This window comes from Chlamydotis macqueenii, chromosome 2 (assembly GCF_036417535.1).
Source record: "Chlamydotis macqueenii isolate bChlMac1 chromosome 2, bChlMac1.mat, whole genome shotgun sequence".
Classification (NCBI taxonomy): Eukaryota; Metazoa; Chordata; class Aves; order Otidiformes; family Otididae; genus Chlamydotis; species Chlamydotis macqueenii.
In genome coordinates this window covers 18,124,817-18,137,025 of record NC_141557.1, presented here as the reverse complement: position 1 = coordinate 18,137,025, position 12,209 = coordinate 18,124,817, and the positions used below count along the sequence as shown (strand labels likewise).

At 40.8% G+C, this 12,209-nt stretch overlaps 1 protein-coding gene across 4 annotated transcripts in view; it reads right to left on the bottom strand.

Moving 5' to 3' along the window:
- The window catches only part of ARHGAP21 (Rho GTPase activating protein 21), a 122,714-nt gene that overhangs the window by 84,746 nt on the left and 25,759 nt on the right, over nucleotides 1-12,209 (bottom strand). The window contains exon 1 of one of the 4 annotated variants that reach the window (XM_086742147.1): nucleotides 5,737-5,786. The exons of the other annotated variants lie outside the window; for them this stretch is intronic. The gene's annotated coding sequence lies outside the window, so the exon portion shown is untranslated. Of the gene's footprint in view, nucleotides 1-5,736; nucleotides 5,787-12,209 lie in introns of those variants that run through there. 4 annotated transcript variants of the gene reach the window in all.

The window sequence follows — 12,209 nt, the reverse complement described above, 5'->3', positions numbered from 1 at the left end:
TGTACCAGCAATGTGAATTCCCACAATGAGTAAAGTCACCAGCTATTTCCTGCGATGATTTTGCACCTTTTACTCAATAAAACTGAAAACATTACACCCTGCATTGCTATGAGACAAGATTTTTATCATCTTCCCTGCCTCCCTGAGGCAGCAGATAAGCAAAAATAAGAGCACAGTAAGATAACATAGATATTACATTTCAAAACTATTATCAGTTGCAAATATCTCAGAAGGAATGCAGCCACCTTTGTTATTTCATCCTCCAAGTGACACATTTGGAAGACTGAAAAGCTTTAGTGTTATCGGAGATTCTCTGAAGGAAAAGAAAGAAATAGCTGCAGTGCAGCAGCTGCTGCAGCACTGCTGTGTTTGGAGGCTGTGGGCTCACACCGCAGCATCTCATGCTTACATAGTGCTTCACCGAAAATGTAACCTGAAATAATGAATTAAAAAAAAAATAGAAATAAGAGAACTTGGCTACTCTAACATCACAATATACTAACGTACTGTCGTGTACATCAGTATAGTTTTTTTGATGAGCAGGTTCCTCCAAGCCCAACAGCTTTAATGGTCAGGCCCAGCCTGTGCAAAGAGATATGACCAACTGTAAGCTTACAGAACTTTGCAGAACATCTGACTCTGCATGAGAAACCCAAGATTTAAGTATTTACATGGCTGAAAGAACATTACTGGTACTTTTAGAGGTCAGGATACACAAGATAAAAAAATAGAAGCCAGATGTTGTTCAGCAAAGAACCAATGAGAACAGCACATAAGATCCACTCTCCCCAAACTAATAAAAGGCTGCTTAGAGCAGAGTGATGACCTATGCTCTTTGCTGGTAAGAAGACAACCTACATTCAACTTGTGGTCTGCTGTTCCCTATCTAACACTTGAAAGTAAGGTATTCGTGATGCAAGAAGAAAAAAAAAATGTTGTATCATGTATTTTGTATTATCTACCAGTAATTCTTCCAACCATCTGGAAAAGTGATATTTTTTGTTTTAGACGTACTTGTTCTAATACATCCCACCATAGCCACAAGGTGACTAGATGGACCAAGCGTCTCAGTTTACCCACGTGCCAACAGCTGATAAAGGATGTCCTTGAAATGACAGAGCGGGTAGGTCCTTCCGCATCTTACTGAAGATAAGCCTAGTTGTTATGTTACTGAGTAAAAATATTACTCAGCACTTTCACACATTTGTTGAAGAACTCCTCTTACGTGGAACACAGCTTAGCTTTAAGATACTTACTTTTAAAAAAAAAAAAAAAAAAAAAGGATAAAGCATTGAAAATTTATTGTTTACCAAGACCAAACTATATTAATAACAGGACTAATCATCTACGACACTACTGTGGCAGTCTGGGTTAAGCACAGACACAAATCTGCACCTAAATCTATTTACAGTGGTCTCCCACCGGATACAAGCTTTTTAGCTGCTATTCTCCTTCACTAATCCTACATTTGCAATCACGTTTAAGTTCTAAATTGCCCATAAGACTCCCACACTTGAATCTATCCCATGTTCCACAAGACAACAGCCACATACAATACAAAAAAAAAGAAGCAAGACACTTCTGTACTTTGCAATAACTCATTTTAAGAAAGATTAGAAGATAGGTAAGGAAGCTAGGGAAAATGCAGGCCCCCTCCGAAAGGGAACTGGTGTCCTGGTTACCCAGGACATAGAGAAGGCTGAGGTTCTCAATGACTTTTTTGCCTCAGTCTTCACTGACAAGAGTTCCTGTCCCACCACCCAAGCTGTAGAAGGTGCAACAGGGACTGCGAGGATGAAGAACTGCCCATTGTACTCGACGAGCAGGTCTGGGATCATCTGAGGAACCTAAAGGTGCACAAGTCCATGGGACCTGATGAGATCCATCCGTGGGTCCTGAGGGGAACTGGCTATCGTATTTGAGAAGTCGTGGTGGTCTAATGAGGTCCCCGATGACTGGAAGAGAGGGAACATAACCCCAATTTTTAAAAAGGGGAACAAGGAAGACCCGGGTAACTACAGGCCGGTCAGCCTCACCTCTGTGCCTGGCAAGGTCATGGAGCAGATTCTCCTGGAAACCATGCTAAGGCACATGGAGAGCAAGGAGGTGGTTGGTGACAGCCAACATGGCTTCACCAAGGGCAGATCGTGCCTGACCAATTTGGGGGCCTTCTATGATGGGGTGACGGCATCGGTGGACAAGGGACGAGCAACTGACATCATCTACCTGGACTTGTGCAAAGCTTTTGACACTGTCCCGCACGACATCCTCTCTCTAAACTAGAGAGACATGGGTTTGATGGATGGACCACTCGGTGGATAAGGAGTTGGCTGGGTGGCCGCACTCAGAGAGTGGTGGTCAACGGCTCAATGTCCAGGTGGAGACCGGTCACGAGTGGCGTCCCTCAGGGGTCCGTGCTGGGCCCGGCCCTGTTCAACATCTTTGTCGGCGACATGGACAGTGGGATAGAGTGCACCCTCAGCAAGTTCGCCGACGACACCAAGTTGTGTGGTGCCGTCGACACGCTGGAAGGGAGGGATGCCATCCAGAGGGACCTTGACAGGCTGGAGAGGTGGGCCCGTGCCAACCTCATGAAGTTCAACCAGGCCAAGTGCAAGGTCCTGCACCTGGGTCATGGCAATCCCAGGCACAAATACAGGCTGGGCAGGGAATGGATTGAGAGCAGCCCTGAGGAGAAGGACTTGGGAGTGCTGGTGGATGAGAAGCTCAACATGAGCAGGCAATGCGCCCTTGCCGCCCAGAAGGCCAACCGCATCCTGGGCTGCATCAAGAGGAGCGTGGCCAGCAGATCGAGGGAGGTGATTCTCCCCCTCTATTCTGCCCTGGTGAGACCCCACCTGGAGTACTGGGTCCAGCTCTGGAGCCCCCAACATAAGAAGGACATGGACCAGCTGGAGAAGGTCCAGAGGAGGGCCACGAAGATGATAAAAGGACTGGAGCACCTCTCTTATGAGGACAGGCTGAGAGAGTTGGGGCTGTTCAGCCTGGAGAAGAGGAGGCTCCGGGGAGACCTGATAGCGGTCTTCCAGTACCTCAAGGGGGCCTACAAGAAAGATGGGGAAAGGCTGTTTAGTAGGGCCTGTTGCAATAGGACAAGGGGTAATGGTTTTAAAATAGAGGGGGGTAGATTTAGATTGGATATTAGGAAAAAATTTTTTACGATGCGGGTTATAGAACACTGGAACAGGTTGCACAGAAAGGTGGTGGAGGCCCCATCTCTGAAAACGTTCAAGGCCAGGCTGGATGAGGCTCTGAGCAACCTGACCTAGTCAGGGATGTCCCTGCTCCTTGCAGGGGGGTTGGACTAGATGACCTTTGAAGGTCCCTTCCAACCCTAACCATTCTATTATTCTATGATTCTATCCCATGAACAAAGAGTGAAGGATTTAAAACTGCAAGCACTTTGGTTTATTTTTGTACTCTTAGATTATCACAGAAGGCTTCTGAGCAATTATTCATGGATCACCACATGAGAGCTATCAACCCTATCCAACGTTTCAACTAAAAACTGTAATTCATTGATGTCAACAGAATTACACTGATTTGAATCATCAAATAATTGGATTTTAGAGGTTTCTGTTCCAGTACGAAACACTGCATATCCTTTGAAAACATTCTAATATGCACAACAGCTTGCTGTATCAGAGTGCAAAGGGCAGCTATCTCCAGTCACAGTAACTTTCATGCCGCACTGTGAAAGTACTTTTTGTAAAATCTAAATTATCATGGTAGACAGAAGAAAATACTCGTGCCTATTTTGTACTTGTTCGTTTCCTGTTTTAAAAACCAAACTTTCAGAAATTTATGCTGGGGCACAGGGGAGTGAGCAATAAAAACAAAAGAAATCCTTAGAATGATTCCATAACCTGATTTGAGAAATTTTTATTAACACATACAGACAATTAAGTAGGTTTGTACTTTCTTCTTGAGTATATATTTCTGATGACTCTTTAGAAGAAAACTTGTTTTCCTGTAAGGCAAGCCTTCAACTTAGCTCTCGGATCACAAGCAGTAATTCATCCCCTAATGTTTTACTGGGGTCAGGATGGATGGAAATTGCCAAAAAAGCTGCATAACTTCTGCTAATTTAAGGATATAATGAACCAAACCAGAGTAGTGCTTTGAGGTTACACTTGAGAAAGAGCTGTCAGTCTCAGACTTCACAGGTCACCCATCAGCCTGCTTGGACACTGCTAGGTGGGGAACACGTAGAGTAACACTGCTACACGAGGTGGTGTGGATCTCTCACCAGGCCTGACAGCTTCCACTTCTGCCATGGCATTTCAATGCAGCAGGGAGACAGTAGCTGCACTGTAATATCTCATAAATGATCTTCCAGCTTCATTTTGAAGAAAAATATCTGCAGTAACTCATTAAATGTATAGTTTACAGGGTCTTTACTTCAGGAGGGAAAAACAAAAACCAAAACCACACCACCACAAAAACACAAAACAAAAACCAAAACACAGCAGTTGCATATTCTACTTAAATAATAAGATCTGAACCATATCTGGGAAGGGGTGTGGGAGGGTGGTGTTTGGCTGATGGGGGGGGGGTGGGGGTGGTTTTTTGTGGGTTTTTTTTTTGTTTAAAAAAAAAAAAACAACTTTTCACTTCAATCTGTTAAAAAAAAAAAAGCCTCTTTCCCTTTCCTCTAGTTATATCAAGCTCATTTCTAGTTACATCAAACTCATTTCAAAACTTCATAGGACTGTCCACATCACAAGCCAAGCTTTTTCTTATTTCTTCTCGATTTCTCTGAAGTATGGGAAGCAATTATCATCTTGAATTTGCCTATACAGGTGAATTCTTACATATATGTAGGCAAATTAGATCAAACTTAGTGAAAAAGTTAAGCATCTGTGAAAATTAAGACTCTTAAGAGAATGCCTCTAGTTTCCTCTGGTTTTTTTTCAAATTCAACAGAAGAGACTTCTTTAACCTGTAACATTAAGATGACTCAAAAAACCCAGACATAGTGAATCAGCTTTTGCATCATTAAAGAAAAAAAAAAAAAACCCACCACCAAACAACAACAAAAAACCCCCACATAGCCACGTATTTCCCTGATAAAGAAGCTTCAGTACAGACATGATATACAGGGGTCTAATTTTAAAACATTTCTATTCAAAATCCAGGCAGGTGGTTTTTTATCCTCCAGTTCTGCAGTCAGTCATTTAAGACTTAAATCTGTCCATATTAAGAACTGAATAACATCCTGTGGAAATTTATTTTATCCTGTATGTTTTTAAAAAAAAAAAAAAAGCACATAACAACCTCCCCTCATACTACTTTTTTAAATAATATTCATGATCAAGTATTTTGAAATAGCCAAGATATTTGAGTCCTTTTAAAGCAGGAAAACAAATCAGCTTTATATTTATTAACAATGCAGTTTACCCTGGCATATATCCCCTTTTCCCTGTATGTGACATTCATCTTTTTCTGCAATTCATGAAGTAAAACCCCTCAAAGATTAAGACTCTGAGAGAACAATCTGAAGTGTTTAAAAAAGCAATTACATAGTCAAACCATGCTTTGTATGCTTAATAACTCTAGATAACTCCTTAGTAAATGGCAACATTCCTAACACTACATCCTCAATAGGATTGGGGGTGGGGAAAAGAGATCAACTGGAGTGTTGTCGTCCCCCCCCCTCCCCCCACTAAATTATATAATCATATTAAAATGCATAAAGATAAACAAACAACAAACCTGACCACTCCACGCACAATACAGGTTACATATGAAACTCCACTTGTGATTGATCATGCAGTCCAAAATCCGGAACTGGGCCACATCTTGCCCTAGCGCAGACTGCTGCTGTGCTCTGTCTGACTCAGCTTTTGTCCGGGCGATCCTCGAGGATATGAGAGCTATGCAGTAATGACATTCAGGAACAAGGACCTTCCTTCCTGTTCTGTCTCCTTTCCCACCCCAACCATGTGTCAACTCAACAAGATAAACTGACAGCACTGCGTAATATTCTTCAAAATAATACTTCTGAGGCTGCCAAATTATGCATTCCTGGAAAAAAAATAGGAAATAAGAACAACCTAAGGAATCTCACTAAAGCAAACACAGAAAGGCACTCTCAAGCTATGCTTGTTCCTCCCCTGCTATTGAATTCCTGCTACTGCTGAAATCAGTCTGAATGTGAATAATTTAGAGTAATCATTTCTATCACATGAATCTTAAACTTGCTTAGGCATAGTTGTGATGGTGGCTTCTTTTTATGGGGTCCAACAGCTTATGGCTCCTATTTTAAACACAGCACAATATGAGCAACTTTTCAAAGTCAAGAGATTTCACAATTTGTATAAAAAATTACATAGATTTCTCTACTTTGAGTTCTTAAATGGCAGGCTCCCTTTTAAACCCAGAGTACTGTTAGCATGGCAGAGAAACACCATCTGCCTTTTGCAACAAGGGATGACTGCCTTATTGATAGGGAAATGAAAGATTAGTGGGATCCTGAGAAACTGCAGAAATACTGGAAAAGTAAGTTTATTCCTTTACCTATTTATTTTTTGCAGTCTCAGAACAACCACCCTATTTCAGCATGCACCTCGTCTTCTGTGTCTTGACTGTCTACCTTGTATCCCGCCTTCCCTTTCAAAGGTGAGATTCAGAAATACAGGCAACGTGTTTCCACAGAAACATACACATTTTATCTGATGATTACATGAACTATTAGACTAGCCCCAGAAACAACTTAAAATAACCTGCAGTTTAAACACCCCAATTACCCAAGAAACACTTCAGAAACAACCAGGCATGGTTTTATCTACCAGTTGTAGCTCAAAATAACTTAAAACTAGAACATGCTATTTGTTGCAGGTGTTAAAGAGATCCCAAACATCTCTCCAGTGACACAAGAAGGGACCCAAACATTCTGACCTGAAGCCAAGGAAGGAGTAGAGACCACCTCACTGTAAATAGGGCCTGAAAGGTCTCCCTCATTCCCAGGCTCAGTCACTCTATCAGTAAGAGAAGGATAAAGATAGCACAGGAGACAAGAGAAGGGCAGTGTTCTGTTGGCATCAGCACTCATGCTCTACCTCAACGAAGAACATCTGTGAGATGCAAAAGGCTTTTCTATCTTGAGCAGGTACAGAGGAACAGCTACAAGAACAGGTGGCCAATTCACCCTTTGGTTCAGTAACAGCCAAATGACTGAAAAGTACTTCGGATGTAAAAGAAAATCTGTACTACAGAAACAGCCTGGAAATCAAACAAACTTGTATATGAGGGTCAAACAAATGGTGTGGCCAAAGAGCAGCTTGAAACTTCAAGACAGTTAGAAAAATAAGGCCTCCTTTGTTTTAACCAAACCAAACCAAAGAAAAACCTTACTCTAGTTTCTCATCCCAAGGGCCCTGGGAATTAATGCCAGAGTGCAAGCTAACCTCTTCCCTTCTCACCAATGTGAGCAGTCTGCAAGCTTCCAAGACACAGCTGCATACAACAAATCTATTCTAGCTCATTTTAAGATGTACACGGCAGAGATCCTCTGTTATCCTTACAACAATCTAATTACAAAAAAAAGGGAGAACAGTACGGCACAAAATGAAAGTGGACTCAGAAAGAGCTTAAAGAAGGGGATTAAAGAGCTCAAGATACTAAAACAATAAAATCTGCTCATACAAGTTAAATGGTCTGCACTGAAGCAGCCTGTGCTGACAAGGGGCTAGAAGAAACGTCCTGCTTAGCAACTATTACTAGGTGGAACAGACACACTTCCTCACAATAAACGTCGTAACTATCCAAGCCTGAGAAATCTTGGAGAGAGAAAATGTCCAGGATGGTCTTCAGGAGCAGGGGGTTACTGCAGAGCTGCTGGAGCAGAATGAGGCAGTGGAGTCACCAGGACAGGAACGCTGGAATGAGGAAGGACCCGGCACCCTGCAGGACCAACAGCCGGGATGCTGGCAGAATGCGTGGGGCAGCCTACACACGGCTGAAAAAATGGCTTGCTGCACGTAGTTGCACTGTGGAAAAATGCTGTCACCAACTACATAAGGTGGAGGGAAGAAGGGAAAGGAGACCTGAAAAATTAAGAGAAGATTGCGGTTTTGTACTAAAATGAACATCAACCGGGTTCGTCTTAAACAGTATTTTAGTGCAAATCCACAGTGATTGGTCTCATTATCAATGATCTACTTTAAGATCCATAAAGTATTACTCAGTATTTATTCCTTATGAAGTACTCAAACTCCTAATAAAGTATTCAATATAGTATATTAAAAGTCTTCTACAGCTCAGTAGGATATAAACACCAAAAAAACCTGAGTCAGTTAGCTTTCTGAAACCAAAAACACAGCTCATGCCAACAGAAAAGAGGTTTCCATATCTTAATGACTCCAGATACTTTTTGTACATGAGCAAACACGCAGGCTGTCCACAGGGGTCAACCACATCATCAGCACATACCGAAGCATGTCCCAAAAACATGGCATTCAGAACTTAGAGCACCAAGTTCTTTGAGAAGGTAAACCCCTTACTAGAGAACACTTCATTTTCCATTAAGCTCATTCTAGTCGAGCTATCATTAGAGAATGTGCCTGTGTAAGAAGGCACTGTGAATCTTTACATATGATAATGCATGAAAATTACTCTCTAGTGTTACTTTTTAAGAGTCAGACACGGAAAATGTACTTCAGTAAAGGATGACTGGACTGAGCACACAAGTGAACTGAGAAAGTCCCATTACAAGCAAACCTAGTTATTTCTTCATCTATCCATTTAAGATATCAGCATGCCAGGAGTCAGTAACAGGAATTTCAGTGGCACTACTGTCCAATATAACAAAAGTTTTCCTGCACTCTACACCAAGCCAACTAATATTTTTTTCCTTGTACTGATATTTTAATGACTTCAAAAATAAAACAAAGCATGCACACACACAAGCAACAAATAGCATCTTCACTAGTTCCTCCCTTCTTCCACATCAGATAACATGTTTTTCAAACATGGAAAGCAACTATTTTCCACCAGAAGTTACAAGCTCCAATGAAGGGCAAGACTTTGTTCACCCTTGTTGTCCCAAATATAGAAGAGATAGAAGTCATTCACAGCACCTCTCAATCCCCCTTTGCTATCATTAATTATAGTTGTACACAGTGATTACTTAACAAGAATGTCAAAAGTAACTGAAATACATTTCAGAGGTTACCAACAAGGTGTAGACTGATAATGATGATGGTGAAGCTCCAGTGGAATCTAGCTTGTTTTAGTAAATGAAATTGAGAAGTGCAGAAGAAGAAAAAGGAAAAGCATGTCTCAAAAAACACAGAATATTTCCATTGCTCGGCTCACAAGACTGACAATGAGAAAAGTTCCTACAAACCAAGTCAAGGGCAGGAAGAGGTTGAAATATGACTTCCATTCTGAATTCTTTCCTATCACTGGAATTGTTACAAAAAGCTAGGAACATTAAAAAAGGAAAAAACAGCAAATAAAAACATCTCTCCATATTAAAAAAAAAAAAAAATCTGGAGTGTTTCCTTCCCCCTGTATTAACTACTCTTAAAGATGTTAATAGAACTAGAAACACAACAGATATCCTTAGGGGAAAAAAAATGCAACTCTAACAGCTGGCACAGTACCATTTCAGGCTGTTTAACACGTTTGTACCAGTCTGCCACAACTCTCATAAGTAGTCCAGGTATTGAAAAACCAAGGAAGTACAAAAGACTTGCCACTGTTCCACCAGAAACTAAAGGCAAAAGAAAATAACAGATTAGCATAACTGCCATTTTTCTTCTGTACTAATGCAACTTATTTTTTAATCAACATACCAGCTCATTAAATGAATCAATGTATTTTGCGATTAATTTTGTGAACACACACATACACCTCCCACAAACAACTTCAAAATGTCTAAATCGTATAAAGAGTTGTTCTAGTAACATTTTAAACACTCATGCAGAGTGAGGTACTCATCAGTTTGGCTCCCTAACTCCTCAAAAATCCTCCTGCCTCCACCTTCAGACGACCTCGCTATCATCCTGTTTGCTTCCAAGAAGGATATGGGATAGCAATACTAATCTGTCAAGACTTGGTTTGAGTCATAACAGAGAGAAAACTCCTTTTCTCTTCAGCTACTAGTTCACCAGTTAAGCTGAAGTACTGCCCACTTCCTTGGATTTTAGCCTCAGTCATTTTCAGTGGAATAGTCTGGTGTTTCCTTATTCTAACCAACTTCTGTTTACGATGTAATACAAGATGAGTTTTCTCTTCCCCTTTATCTGGCCTACTCAGTTACAGATTTATTCCTCTGTGTCAGAGAGCTATCAGGAATCCAAATAAGAATTGACTTTTTACTAACTTCAGCTACAGGAAAGTATCATTTTTAATGTTATTCCACAAAAATTAATATACTGGAGAAAAAACAGCATACAAGTCCCCAAACTGAACTCTAGTAAGGCAGCTGACAATCTTTAGAAACTGGAAGTAAGCTTCTACCACTGTTCTATTTAAGAGACGCACAGACAAATTTAGTGGAGACTAAGAAATACAAGCAGTACATCCTTTTATGCAAAGTATGCTTCTGCAATACCATTAAGCACTTCGGTAACATTGACAACGTTAACCAGATCAAACTCATGAGAATGCAGGAGTTCTCAGGCTATCACCACTATTACCTACAGCTCAACATCTCACAACAGCAGATCACTTGCTTTCCACCTGCAAGCGCCTGGACAACAAGGAAAGACAGTAGGCTCCTGTCGAAATTCCCATTTGTCTAATCCAGTGTTCGTGTAACTGTATCTCTTTTGTTTCAGTGTTCACTTACAATCACTATCCTTAGTTTTACCTGTCAGCAGAGGATGAAAAAGCAAAATCAAGAAAAAACTAAAAGACAAGTGTATTTGTTAATCGCATTAAAAAAAAAAAAAAAAAATCACGTTAGTACTATTCACCTGGTTATTTTACATCATCTCCACTCCAAGAAGAAACACAACATGACTTAACTTGAACTTTGGTAATTTTTTCATGTCCAATCAAAACATGAAGAAATACTCCAATGCTTATTGCTACCATACTGTACCACCACCACCGCATTTGTCCTCACGAAAACAACTATAAGCTACATTACTACTTGTGTCTATACTACATGTGTGTCTCTAGAAGACATACTATACACAGCAGTGCAGCCATGACCAGGTCAGAGAGCAGGGAGGTTTTCTCCCTCTCCCTCCAGGAACGATGGTTAAGGCATCTAAATTACCAAAGGCATTAAATTGGATGTGATGTATCAACAGGACACACTTTCTTTCAAAGAAGGTTTTCTATTTACAGTACTAGTGATCCTGTCTGAACACACATGGGTCCACAACCGGCCTGAGTCCCACCACAGGGGTAATTCTAACAGGTACTTCCTGTTGTCTCCATATTCTTCACTATGCTGCAGAGTGCTGGGTGATCAGCTCTGCTGTGTTCTGATCCAAGCCCAAGTGAGTTACTTGCCTGCCCAAGATTGGCTTTGAGATTCTTAAAACTTCCATTTTGAGATGTGCATATACATTAGTGTACATAGAGATATATAGGAAAATATAGCGCTAGCTCTGGTGATTATAAAGAAATCCTTTCAATGTACTGGGACACCTATTTACACAGCAAATCTGTTATAATATAGTTAAATCTTCCCTATAATCTAGCAATCTCTAAATAGAAGATTTGGATAAAGCTAATCACCAAGCGTGACCACATGGAAGCACCTTAATTTACAGCCCAATATCCTCTTATTGATGCTCAGAAGGCTGAACTGTTTGCATGCAGAGAACTGCCTCAGCTTCCTGCAAGATGATCCCAGAAAGCAACACTTATGTCCTGCTGCATAGGAAGACACTCTGCTAGCCTGATCAGAACAAAGGTGTATTCTTGCTTTCTCTGAACTAAGACTATAAGAAGATAATCAAAATTAAAAATTACTGTTGGTAAATACAAGAGCTATTTGACACTAAGACATTTTCAAATAAATATTCATATTTGAGTTAGTATGGTGGGTTCTCAAGACTTCACTAGATGGTCTACTTCAAAATACAACTGTGACATTCTACAGTGGATAACAGCAGACTATCCTTCAACACAAAGTACAGATTTTGAAGTTAAGAAGGCCTCACTTAATAGGCCACTAGAGTAGCTGAGCTCCTCCTGAAGCCAACTAAAATGAGGAAATAAAA